This window comes from Dreissena polymorpha, chromosome 1, assembly GCF_020536995.1.
Source record: "Dreissena polymorpha isolate Duluth1 chromosome 1, UMN_Dpol_1.0, whole genome shotgun sequence".
Lineage (NCBI taxonomy): Eukaryota > Metazoa > Mollusca > Bivalvia > Myida > Dreissenidae > Dreissena > Dreissena polymorpha.
The window spans coordinates 189,599,526-189,613,136 of NC_068355.1; the positions used below are offsets into that span (position 1 = coordinate 189,599,526).

At 36.6% G+C, this 13,611-nt stretch overlaps 1 long non-coding RNA gene across 1 annotated transcript in view; it reads left to right on the forward strand.

The window, feature by feature from the left end:
• Window positions 1–13,611, forward strand: part of LOC127864310 (uncharacterized) — a 44,214-nt gene that overhangs the window by 11,664 nt on the left and 18,939 nt on the right. Inside the window, exons 5-10 of the long non-coding RNA XR_008041734.1 lie at window positions 2,266–3,118; window positions 5,115–5,180; window positions 7,794–8,684; window positions 10,222–10,370; window positions 11,929–12,157; window positions 13,064–13,137. This is a non-coding gene — a long non-coding RNA (uncharacterized LOC127864310). The remainder of the gene's footprint in view (window positions 1–2,265; window positions 3,119–5,114; window positions 5,181–7,793; window positions 8,685–10,221; window positions 10,371–11,928; window positions 12,158–13,063; window positions 13,138–13,611) is intronic.

Here is a 13,611-nt window from a genome sequence, read left to right on the forward strand (position 1 = left end):
CGATCATCACCAAACTTGGTCAGATGTTGTATTTAGACAATGTCTAGTTCAAGTTTGAATATGTATCATGCCGGGTCAAAAACAAGGTCACGGGGTCACTGAGTGCGTTTAAACATTGAGCATGGTGTCCGCTCTCTAATTCAAGTAGTTTTTATCCGAGCTTCACCAAACTTGGTCAGAAGTTGAATCTAAATGATGTCTAGGCCAAGTTTGAACATAGGCCATGCCGGGTCAAAAACTAGGTCACGGGGTCACTTAGTGCGTTTTAAACATTTAGCATGGTGTCTGCTATTTTTTGTGAAGAAAACATGCAAAATATTCTGTGTCAATTCAATGCCGCATGTGGGGGTCACTTCTTTGACAAAGCTCTAGTTTTAATAGTTAACAAAAGCACATGATAGTTAAGTGGTGTAAGTCGCGTTTTATTGAGTGTATCAGGAATTTCCCATATGGCTTATAATTGACCCAAAAAGACTCAAAAGTGATATGTGCTGCAACACATTTACAGATCTGCTTTAGCTGACTTGAGCACACGATTCTAAAAGCAATTGTGATCATACTATGTCAAGCTTGTTATTAAGCTAGAAGCCTGATTTTTGATAAAATATTTATTAAACTTGGTCTGATTGGTCCTAGACAATATCTAGGCAATTTTACATCTGGGTCACATGACTCCTTCAACAAGCCTTGTTGTTACTAGGTCACATATATTTAAATCATATGAAATCACTGTTACATGTAACACTTCAGAGGCCACATGTGTGGCTCAATATTGATGAAACTTTGTCCAAATGTTTTTATGCAGGGTGGCATATAGCAGTTGAACTGTCCGTCAGTGTGTCAGTATGTCAGCATTTGTGTATGTGTGTATGTCAGTCAGTCTGTCCGTCCGTCCGAAAACTTTAATGGCCATAACCTTTTCAATATTGAAGATAGCAACTTGATATTTGGCATGCATGTGCATCTCACGGAGCTGCACATTTTAAGTGATGAAAGGTGAAGGTCAAGGTCATCCTTCAAGGTCAAATGTCTAATATATGGCGTCTGCCCGTCCGTCCAAAAACTTTAATATTGGTCATAAGTTTTTCACTATTGAAGATGTCAACTTGATATTTAGCATGCATGTGTATGTCATGGAGCGGAACATTTTGAGTGGTGAAAGGTGAAGGTCAAGGTCGTCCTCCAAGGTAAAATGTCAAATATATGGCGTCTGTCCGTCCGAAAACTTTAACATTGGCCATAACTTTTTCAATATTGAAGATAGCAACTTGATATTTGGCATGCATGTGCATCTCATAAAGCTGCACATTTTGAGTGGTGGAAGTTCAAGGTCAAGGTCATTCTTCAAGGTCAAAGGTCAAAAAAATAAAAAAAAAAATCAAAGCGGCGCAATAGGGGGCACTGTTTTTCGGACAAACACATCTCTTGTTTTGTTTTTTTTGTTTTATTATGTCTTTCAACTTTTGTTACATGTTGATATACTTTGGAACTGTTGTCCAGTTTGAATTAAAACATATTTAAACAATCAAAGATCTGTAAAGGAATAATAGAAAAAATGTTTTTTTCAACTTTGGGAAGACGTTATTGATTGAAACATATATATATTATTACCGGTAACAATAAAACAAATGTGAAAGCAAAGTAAAAGTAAAGTGATTAAACGCATAAGAACAATTGAAATATATGAACTTTTTAACAAGATGAGTATCAATTTTTCTTAATGGAAAAAACTCTAAAAAGATAAATAAGCTGTGCTGTTGGAGAATGGAGCTTAATGCATTGTTGAACCAGATTAGCCTGTGCAGTCCACACAGGCTAATCATTGACAACATTTTTCTCTTAAAGGTATGTTGGTTGAACAGAAATATCCTCTTTATGAAAATCCAGTCAAGTCAGAAAGTGTCCTCCTTGCTTATGTTGACTTAACATGCTAATCTGGGACGACACTTTCAGATATTGATGAGTGGCATATTGGCTTATGAAATTACATCTCTTCAAGTTAAGGGAAAAAATAATTATTAATTTACAGGTTAGTATAGCATTTGCCAACACTTTTAATGTTTTAATACGAAATGATTTAGTTGTATCAATGTTTAGGCTATAAAGGACTATGGACCAATGAAACGCCAGATAAGAATTTCATGGGAATGAAGTTTTGCTATTGAAAACCTGCACAGCAAACCAAGAAGCATAGTTTGCAATAGATTGTAATATAAACATTTATTACAAGTTCATATTATCCACTGTGCTGTTGTTGTTTTTCAGGAGAGCACCAGCATTGATATTGTGTTGGCCCAACAACAGCACCAGTCTTGCATGCATGAGCCCCAGTCCAGGACAACCCTTCCCCTACCCTGATCCATATCTCCTCCCCCAAGACCTTCAGCCTCAAATTCTTAACACATCCAGTTTTCTTGCACTGTTCTCATCAACCGCAATGTCCACGTCAAGTTATCCACTGTCGAGCCTGAGTAGTTTTGTTTAGCTTGAGTGTCCGAGTGGGAAGAGTGTTATAGACACAAGGAGTTATATCAGTAGTTATGGTAATGCTCAATCAACAGTCAGTTCTTGCTGTTGGACATCACTGCGAATATCACGAGGAATAAGAAGTTGAATAACTTGTTCCATTCATTATGGGACAAACACAAATTTAGCGAGGAACAGGGCAAAAAAATCAAGGGACAATTGAAGTGATTAATGCAAAAGTGTAGGCTTTCCAAAGTAGATACTTGTGCTGTTGATAGCTAGGACAGTAGTAGCGTTACGGACCGTCTTGGTTTGTCCTCTCAGGCATCTAAAGGGAACATGAAGCTTTTGACGCTGTTGCTGATGAAGAAAGGCAGTAATGACTTGGCTGTGAACACCCAGAGCACAATACATCAATGGGGCATGCCTTGGACGCAAATTGCGCCCAATATTGTAAACAAGGTGCAAAATGTGAACATGTCTAGCTTTGTTACCAGCACTTGGCACTCCGAGCCTAAAGGGTCTAGTATTGAATCAAGGATAGAGATGGCTTTGAAAAATGACAGCAGTTGTGTTCTGTGGTCCAGTACACACTTCGCCTCTCAATCGAGTTAGTCAGAACTCAAACTCTGGCCTTATTAATATCAGCAAGGTAAGCATGTCGTCTCAGCTTCTTGAGTGTCAGATGTTATTTGGTTAAATTTGGGGCCAATAATTCAGCCACATCCCTAATCTCCAAACATCTATATTTTTTCCATAATAGCTGGCTGTGATTCCCAATTGAAGGTTTTCCAACAAAAATTGTGTTTAATAGGTTGCAACATTGAGTGTATTTCCTGATTCAGCTCTATAAATTTAACTTTAGTTAAATAAATACATACAATTTGAAGATACTGATTTTTTTTATTGTTAAGTATTTGTAAGCAAAAAATAAACCCCAATATTCCAATTTTAGTCAAAATATCCAGGTTTTTCCCAATCCAACAGGCTTGTATGACCCAATTTCAAAAATGGTTATAATAGACTCTGCACAGAGCTAGCCCCTAGTTCTATCACATTTAAAGTATTTTTGAAAAACAAATGGCTTAATTTACTTATTTCACTAATTTGTATTACACTTTTGAAGAAGTTGGTTTTATAAAAAAAATGTGTATGTTTATTTCACATATAATTTGATATTATTATTATTTAAATCAGAGCCTGGATGTTTGCAAAATTGCTTTATATCCTGATGATAATACCAGTAACTAGAAGGTCTGTCCTACAAAAGGAGGCCATTTAATGTAGAAATCATAAAGTATTGATTCAATATCACTACTTACCGAGGTCTCACATTTAAAGTTTTTTAGACTCTCGTTTCAAGTTGTATTGTCTCACATTTAAAGGAGTATAGTCATACATTTGAAGTTGTACAGTGTCAAATTTAATGGTGTATAGCCTCAGATTAAATGTTTTTAGAAGTCTCACATTTAACATTGTATAGTCTAACATTTTGAGTTGTACAGTCATTCATGTTAAGTTGTATAGTGGCACATTTTTAAACGTTGTATTGTCTCACATTTAAAGTTGTTTAGTCTCTCGTTTAAAGTTGTGTAGTCTTTGATTTAAAGGTGTATTGTCATACATTTGAAGTTATATTAGCATAGCATTATAATAGCAACTGAGGCTATTTTTAACTAGGTTTTCCGAAGGAAAAAACTGGTTATTAGATTGGCGAATGCGGGCGGGCTGGCTGGCTGGCTGGCGGGCTGGCTGGCTGGCGGGCTGGCGGAATAAGCTTGTCCGGGCCATAACTATGTCGTTCATTGTCAGATTTTAAAATCATTTGGCACATTTGTTCACCATCATTGGACGGTGTTTCGCGCGAAATAATTACGTCGATATCTCCAAGGTCAAGGTCACACTTTTGAGTTCAAAGGTCAAAAATGGCCATAAATGAGCTTGTCCGAGCCATAACTATGTCGTTCATCGTCAGATTTTAAAATCATTTGGCACATTTGTTCACCATCATTGGACGGTGTGTCGCGCGAAATAATTACGTCGATATCTCCAAGGTCAAGGTCACACTTTGAGTTCAAAGGTTAAAAATGGCCATAAATGAGCTTGTCCTGGCCATAACTATGTCATTCATTGTGAGATTTTAAAATCATTTGGCTCATTTGTTCACCATCATGGGACGGTGTGTCCCACGAAAGAATCACGTCAATATCTCCAATGTCAAGGTCGCCACGACTAAAAATAGATTTAAAAAAAAAAAAACTTACAAAGGGGGTTAATTTTTTTTGGTCATTTCAAAAGTTCAGTTTGAGTTTTCTCCCTTTATCAGATTTTTTTTTCACAATGAAAACCTGGTTTTGTGACAATTTTGTCCCTTGTTAGACTTTCATTTCTATAAACACCATGCCATGTAAGAAATGTATATGGATGAATATTTTTTATATAAAATATTGTTTAAGTAATCTTTGGAGGCGCATATATTGGAATTTTACGCAATGTTTACAGAAAGGTAACACTTGATGTGAGATTTATTAATTTGCCACATTTTATGCTGTTGACCATCTGTTATTGATTTTCATTACATTTATATAAATTTGTGTGAGTCCTAAATATACATACAAGAAAAACATCAAGCTATTTTGCTGCTCCAGTCGCTGCTGAGTCAGGACAAGGATGCTGAGGATGTGGGGGACAAGGATAACCTGAATACACAGAAGGTAACAAAGACGTTTTAATTATCAGGCCTTTTCATGGCCAATTTGGGAAAAAAATGCAATTTTGGGATTTTTATTTTTTTCATGCGAAAAGTACATTGATTTCAGAAAAACAAATTTAATATAACTATTTCTAAAACTTAAATTTAAAGAATAAAATCATATTACGCTAGTAATATACTTTTTTTAGATCTTATTGAAATATAATTGAGACATATTAATCATAAGGCACTTATTATGCCCCCCATTTGAAGAAGAGGGGGTATATTGTTTTGCACATGTCGGTCCTTCTGTCCGTCCACCAGATAGTGTCCTGATGATAACTAAAGAACGCTAAGGCCTAGGATAATGAAACTTCATAGGTACATTGATCATGACTGGCAGATGACCCCTATTGATTTTCAGGTCACTAGGTCAAAGGTCAAGGCCACAGTGATTCGAAATAGTCAAATGGTTACCGGATGATAACTACAGAATGCTTAAGCCTAGGATCATCAAACTTCATAGATACATTGATCATGACTGGCAGATGACCCCTATTGATTTTCAGGTCACTAAGTCAAAGGTCAAGGTCACAGTGACAAAAAACATATAAACACCATGGCTGCCACTACAACTGACAGCCCATATTGGGGGCATGCATGTTTTACAAAACAGCCCTTGTTAAAGAAAGAAAAACGCTTTGCGTATGGGTCCGTTTCACATACCCATAAAAGGAAAAGACCTGCTTATGTATTCCCTATATATTAAGAATGCGCAAAAGATGAGGTGGAAAAGAAAAGTATGAATTTACTTAAGATAAAATACCCTTTTTACTTGTTTGTATAGTGTAAACTCATATATATATATATATATATATATATATATATATATATATATATATATATATATATATATATATATATATATATATATATATATATATATATATATATATATATATATATATATATATTCATCCGAAATTTCGTGGTCAAAAAGACTTTTACGGACACATTAGTTTATTTTGTGGATTTCTCAGTTCAGAAAAATAAATGATGAATTTGTGTAAGTTACTTTTCTGTGTGTGATAAATTTGTGGATCAGTGAACCCTTAAAATCAACAAAAATAATGTCCCTGAAATAATAATGGTTTACAATGTAACCTGTGTATTAAGAATGTTATATCTCAAGGGACATAGAAGTTATGAGTTTTTTTTGAAACCTAAACGCAGATTTCGAAACCTAAACACGGACCCTAAGTTCAAGGTCAAGATCACAGGGGTAAAAATTTGTGTGCGTATGGAAAGGCCTTGTACATATACACATGCATACCAAATATGAAGGTTATATCTCAAGGGACATAGAAGTTATGAGCATTTTTCGAAACCTAAATGCAAAGTGTGACGGAAAGACGGACAGACAGACAGACAGACAGTCAGATCACTATATGCCCCCTTTTCTTTGAAAGGGGGCATACTTAAACCATTTTGTATTAAAACATTGTTGGCTAATGTAATACTAATCTTCGAATTCAAAATGATAATTTTCACTAAACTTTCAGAGATGTTATTTTATAAGCCAATATGCGGCTCATCAATAATATTAATTGTTGTCGTCTCAGATAAGCATGTCAAGTCCACATAAGCTTATCAGGTAGGACACTTTACGACTAGACTGGATTTTTGTAAAAAGGACACTTCCTTTCAACGAAAAAAACCTTTGAAGAGGAGAGTGTTGTCCCTATTAGTGTGTGCAGACTGCGCAGACTTATAAGGGATAAGAATTTGAGCACATGCATTAATAGGGGGAATTTTGACAAGATGAAATTGACAAGAATGATATTATTTAATAAAACATAAAATGGCGTCTTTTATTGTGTATATCATGTTTACAGCAGGACTTGTTTTACTTGAGGATCAATAACTCAAACTCTTCTTCAGCTCGATGCTTTCCAACTTATCATACAGGAACCTCAGTTACACAACACCCCGAGAATTTCTGTCATCCTCATAAGGCCTTGAGTTTTATAAAGTTGTGAGATATTTAATAAAGCTTATAAATATGATTCCATGGAATGCATTTGTTCTCAATAAGAAGGACCCCGGCCTCATTCCCAGAACAGTGTAATAAAAGTTTTAGAGTTAGTTTTCATGCATGCAATGGCAACAATGTAAGGTTGCATGGGAAAACAGGACTTAATGCATGTGTGTAAAGTGTCCCAGATTATCCTGTGCAGTTTGCATATTCCATATTGGTTCGCTCAACGTTACAGCTACTCGCTCAGCAAAGAAGACAACTGTCTGGTGAAAGGCTGGCAATTTACAGTTCAGTGATGTGGGGGGGGGAACGCGGCCTTTCCATGTCTGGGGATTGCATTAAAGTTAAAAATATTAATTATGAATTGACAGATTAATAAAGTATTGACAAACACTTTAAATGATGTTTGAGTACGATATGGTTTGATTGAATCAATTGTCATGTTATTTTGGATAAGGAACCAGTGAAATGCCAAGTTCAAAATTCATGAGAATGAAGTTTTGCCTTTGAAAAACTTCAACTCTTATTAAGAGACATGGTTTGTTATAGATTGTAATATAAACCTTTTGTACCAGTTCATATTTCCCATGTTTTCAGGAGAGCCCCGGTTTTGATATAGAGTTGGTACGGCAACAGCACCAGTCGGGCCCGCACAAGCCTCAAGTCAAGCACGACCCCTCCCCTGACCCCTAGCTTCTCCCATTTGACTTCCAGCTTCAAAGGGTCAGCATCGTTGAACAAATTCCTCCTATAAAAAATTTTGAGCACAAAGAGTTTTCACACATGGTTCTCATCAACCACAATTTTCGTGTCGAGTGATCCTTACTTGAGCCTGTTTGGTTTGTTAGACCCGAGTGCCAGAGATGGGACAACCGTTACAGACACAAGGACTTATTGCAGCAGTTATGGCAACATGTACAGTCAGTTCTCAATGTTGGACTTCACAACTAATAGCACAATAAATACAAAGTTGGATAACTCGTTCCATTCTTTTTGGGACAAACAATACAACGGAAAGTAACAAGAGAAAATCAAGGAATATTTGTAGAGTTTTAGTCGGAAGCGTATGCTTACCACTGGCATACTCCTGGACAGTCGTAACTTTACGGACAGTCCCGGTTTGTCCTCACAGGTGTCCAAACTGTCCAAAGAGAACGCACTTTTGAGGCAGTTGCTAACTTAGAAAGGCAGCACCGACTTTGTTGTGAACACTCAAGAGCATCCATGGTCATGCCTCAGGCGGGAAGTTCGACCAACAGCTGAAACAAGATGCTAAAGGTGAACCCATCAGGGTTTGTAACTTCCCACTCCAATCCTAAACAGCCTGGCATTGAGTCGGCGCTTGAGAAGGCGTTGAAAAATGACAGCAGTTTTGTTGTGTGGTCCAGTATGCCCTTTGGCTCTCAACCTGATGTTAGGTAGAACTCAAACTGGGCCCTTAGCAATATCAGCGAGGCTAGAATGTCATCTCTTCATCTTGAGCTTCAGGTGAGACCTTACAGTGTTATTTATTTGGTCAAAGCATTCCTAATCTCAAAAAGTCTATTCCATATTTTTCGATAATTACTGGCTTAATTCCCAATTTAATGTTTGCCAAAACAAATACTGTTTTTAATAGGTTGTGACATTGAGTTCATTTCCTTATTCAGCTCTATAAGTTGAACATTTATATTTATAGCACTGATTCTAAATTTTTAAGTATTCGTTAGCAAAATGTTGTATTGCGTCATATTTAAAGTGGTATAGTGTCACGTCTAAAAGTGCTTAAGTTATTCCTGTTTTTTAATGTACACATAAATATGGCAACTTGCTACATAATCATCACGATATTACCGGCGATAAACAAACAATGATGGTGTGAAGCCGTTTGCCGGTTCGCATGCTTTGATAATAGCCCAGCTACACAAAACTTGACAGGTGACACATCCACATCCTCAATCTTGACAAGACGTATGAAAACGTGTAAACAAACACAACATTAATTTTATTAACACATTTAAAAAGCAAGAAAAATAATCATAGATATATCGGGAAAGACCTTGCCGACATACTATTGTAAATCAACAAGTGCCCCCAAATAAATTGTGTTACCCTAGTACAATAGGGTATAATATTGTGGGAAAACAATAACATTTAAATAAAATCGGCTTCCTTGTTTTTCATTCTCTTTTTCAAATTTATTTGATTTTAATGCTCTGTGCGTACCTGAAAAAGATGGAAAATATTTATGTTAACTTCATTATGTTTGTCCATCTTATTCAGATCGTAAATATAACACTATTATTAACATAGTTACAGTTAAAACAGGGGGAACAGAATGATGCGAATTACCGCAACTGGGTAACTGACAGGGAAAAAATGTCTTGGCATAGCTGTAAATGTGCATAACGCGCATCAAGTTTTTAAAATGAAATTTTGGGGTAAAAAAGTGCGCCTTATACACAACTTTTTACGGTACTCGGCTGCCTGAGCGCTGATTGGCTGATGCGCTTACCAAGAATACTTTGATTGACAGCTGGAAAAATCAGTATTGGCCACTCGCTGAGAAATTCATTGAAAACAGTAGCTCTTGAGCGGAAATAAAGGTCTGAATAACCCGATTTACTGTTGACATTTGTACGTGTTGTGTATTAGAAAATAGCGTACCTGCGGATTATTGGACGTCCAAGGGACTGCCACCATTTGCATAATTGACGTACGACTGCTGTTTTCGGGCGTAATTTACGCCCGGATGTCCACTAACGGAAGCGCTGACATAATGTACTTTACCATGTATTCCTCACTGTTTAAAACCCCAAAATTTTTATTTAACATGTTGCTGCGCGTTATTCATTATTACAATGCTATTGTGAGTGCTAACTGGCGAAAAATAAATCATTATGCAATCCTAAATATAAAATATAGACTCAATGTGTTGCATTAAAAAGCAGGTGTGTTATGTAAGGTGTTTCAACATACATTGTCAAGGCATATTCGTTTGTCACTAAAAACACTATTTTTAGTTTACTTTCCATTTCCTTTGCAGAAAACATTATAAGCAAACAAGACAAACATCATGAATGTTTAGGCAATCCCAATCCACTTATACTACAACTCGCTCAGGAAATTCAGCACGCCACCTTTTAACATCTTCTCACAAGGCTTTAAATCAACACTTCCAACAGCTGAGCCTTGGTGAGTTCCACTTTCATCACGACGAGTCATTCGAGATGAAACAATCTGATCCACAGATAGAGCAGGCGCTGAGTGACTCGCCTCTTAAAGTGACTGACCTCCATATGTTGCTCTCCAATAATATGAACCTGACGCCTGAGGAGCAGCGTTGTCCTACATTCCCGGTTCAGGGTGGTGACTTTGGCGTCAAGACTCACACAATCTCTGGCTATGGCAGCAGCAGCAACAAAAACAGGAAGTATTTCAGCTGCGCTCTGTGAAAACAGGGCTTAATGCATGACGTGCCTTAAGTGTTTTACCCACAAAAGCGTGTTAAGTCTGCCCAAACTAATTTGTGACCACACTTTCCGAATATACCTTAAAACAAAGAATTCCATAAAAGCTGAAAGTGTCGTGGCTGATTAGTTTGTACAGGCAAATCTGGAACAACTCTTTACGCTATAAATGCATTTAGCCCAGTTTTTAATGAGTTTAGAGTTGCACATTTAGTTCACGTTACATCAGCTTTTTGCTGACCTTTCTGTAGAAAAGTTCCTATTACTGATCAGGAATTTTGTGTTTTTAAATTATAAATTGGTCAAACTGACTAAATAAATACATATAAGAGTTGATTTGATATCAGTTTTAATCATAAAGGGTCAGGGCATATTTTCATACATTTTTGTGCCAAAATTCAGCCTCTAAACCAAAAGGTTTTTGTTTTGTTTTTCACATGTATATTTACAAATTTCCCCTTTCATAAATTAAAGAAAATACCTATTAAATGCTGGTTAATTTAAATTTAACAACTATTGAAATGCACTCAACATTCTATGAAATAATTATCTGCATTTATTTTTAAATAAGGATATCTATAAATTAAAATTAACCACCTGTCCAAGTTTTAAGTATACAAATATGCCGCTGGAGTAAGAATATGCCCTGAAGATTTTTATTCATTATACCCCGTGATGATTGGGGTTAATATAGGAATCACCTTGGATGGATGTCTGTTGGTCTTTGTAAATGTCTGTGGCCTGTGGGATGTCTGTGGCCTGTGGGTGTTCACTTACAAATTCAACGTTCAGCATTCAAACTTTCAGGTATTTTCATTCTCATATGAGGTTGTGCATCTACATTTTGTATCATATTTCACTGAAAATTTGAACACTTAGACAATCTATAACATCATGCGACATATTATGACTTGCAGAATTGGATGATAGTTTACGTCACAATGGTTACAACTTTTTGTTTGACTAGAAAGCAATGATACCTTTTTAGCTTATAGTATTTGTATACAGATTAGAAGATGTAGTTTCTTCTAACAATTAAACACAACATATTTTGCTTTGGGATGTAGTCAGCCACATAACTTGTTAATTGAATGGTCATGAAATAATTGTTATGTCCATTTTCTCAATGATTATAGTATGGCAGTTGTCAGTTACTGGCATAAGTATATGCACTAAGTTGATCCAGGAAAAGGTTAATTTAATGACCCCACTGCTACGACTAAAATGCATTTTTATTTGTGTAGAGGTCTATTAAAATATGATAAAATTCCTGGATTTTCTAGATTTTCCAGTTCCTGCAGGACCCCATACAATCACACATCTTTACACAGCTGAACAACAACAGGCCCTCTGGTCAGTTGGGCTCCCACATCCATGGACAATGCCTTGGTAAAGGCGTCAAGCTCTTGGGTCAGGAATTTTGGGCAAAGCTCCTACCCCCAGGGTACAGCCAGTCTAACCATGGGACTCCAAACTTCACTGCTTAGAGGCCAAGACCACCTCATCTACAAGGTAGGTTGTTATGCAAACAGTATCACAGTCATTCAAATAAGTTTTGGAAGAATATGGATATTAATGTCCCCACTATATGAGGTAAGGGGGGGGGGTGTGAAGATTTGCCCTCATCCGTTATTTTGTCTGTCCTTCCATCCTTCCTTCCATCTCTTACCCTTTTGTGGCCGCCATAGCTCAAAAAGTATTGTGCTAGAGGGATTGAAACTTTGCATTGATATCAAAAAGCACGTAAACTTGTGAACCTCCATATTTTGATTTGATATCTCTGACATAATTGAAGTGATAGCCCCCTTTTCAGATTTTTTTTGTCATTTAGTCATATTTTTTGCTACTAGAGACCTGAAACTTTGGATGCATTTTGGATACCATGGTATCTGTTGTTCATCCTTTTGCGATGTTTTTGTGTTTGTCAACTTTTTGTCAAGAGACATATGCTCCTGAAGCACTTGACAGAGGTAAATGAAATCTCACAGGAATGTTCCTTGGGTGTTCAATTTTTTCTTCTTTTTTGAAACCCATAGCCAAGAGGTTTAATGTTTGGTGTGGAACAGTGTAAGTGAGTCCTGTAAAAATGTTACCAAATTATGTCCCTGGGGTCAACACTGGCTTAGCCCTAGGATATTCCAGTTTTACATAAACATGTTTAGGGACAACAAATCAACTTTAAAGCCTAAGTGTTATATATTTGGTATGGAACATAATCTAGAGGTTCTCTACAGAGTTTGTTTGATTAATACACCTGGCCCTAGTGGTCATTGACTGATACAGGTAAAACCTTCGAAAAACATTTGGTTGAACCACAACACCCCTTGGGTTCATATTTGGTCCATGTACTGGATGCCATTTCTGATTGCATTGAATACATGTCTGAGATTTTTTAAAGATCTTTCTATCTGTTCTAAGGGGCCTTTCCCTCACAAGTTCAGGCCCAGAGAACCATGCTACCCAACTCAAGCTCAGGCACTACATCTCAACAGGTAAGTCCCAGTAATAGTTAGTTTCACCACTTTAGGAATGGGGACTGGGGCTCTTTGGATTTGGAAAAACTGTGTTGTTTTAAATAAAATGGTGACATTGGTGTTGTGGTTGTTTTTGCTTACAATTGCTTTAACATTTAGGATAAAATGTGTTCAATATTATATTTACTATGGTTCAACTTGTAGAGCTGAATAGGAAAATGCATTTTTGTAAATTTGTTTTGGAATCCTTAAATTGTTAATTGTATTCAGTCATTTTGGAAAAAAATGTATACGTTGTTACATTTAAATTGGGGCCGAATAACAGCCTCAAACAAATTTATATACAAAAACTGAGGTAGTGCCTTGCCATTGGAAAAGGGATCACTGTGGCACAGCTGTGACCATGACCATCCATGAGGCCCATTCATAGTAAGACTCATTCTGGGAAAACTAGTCTTAAGGCATGTGCTGCTTAAAGTCTCGCCCTAGATA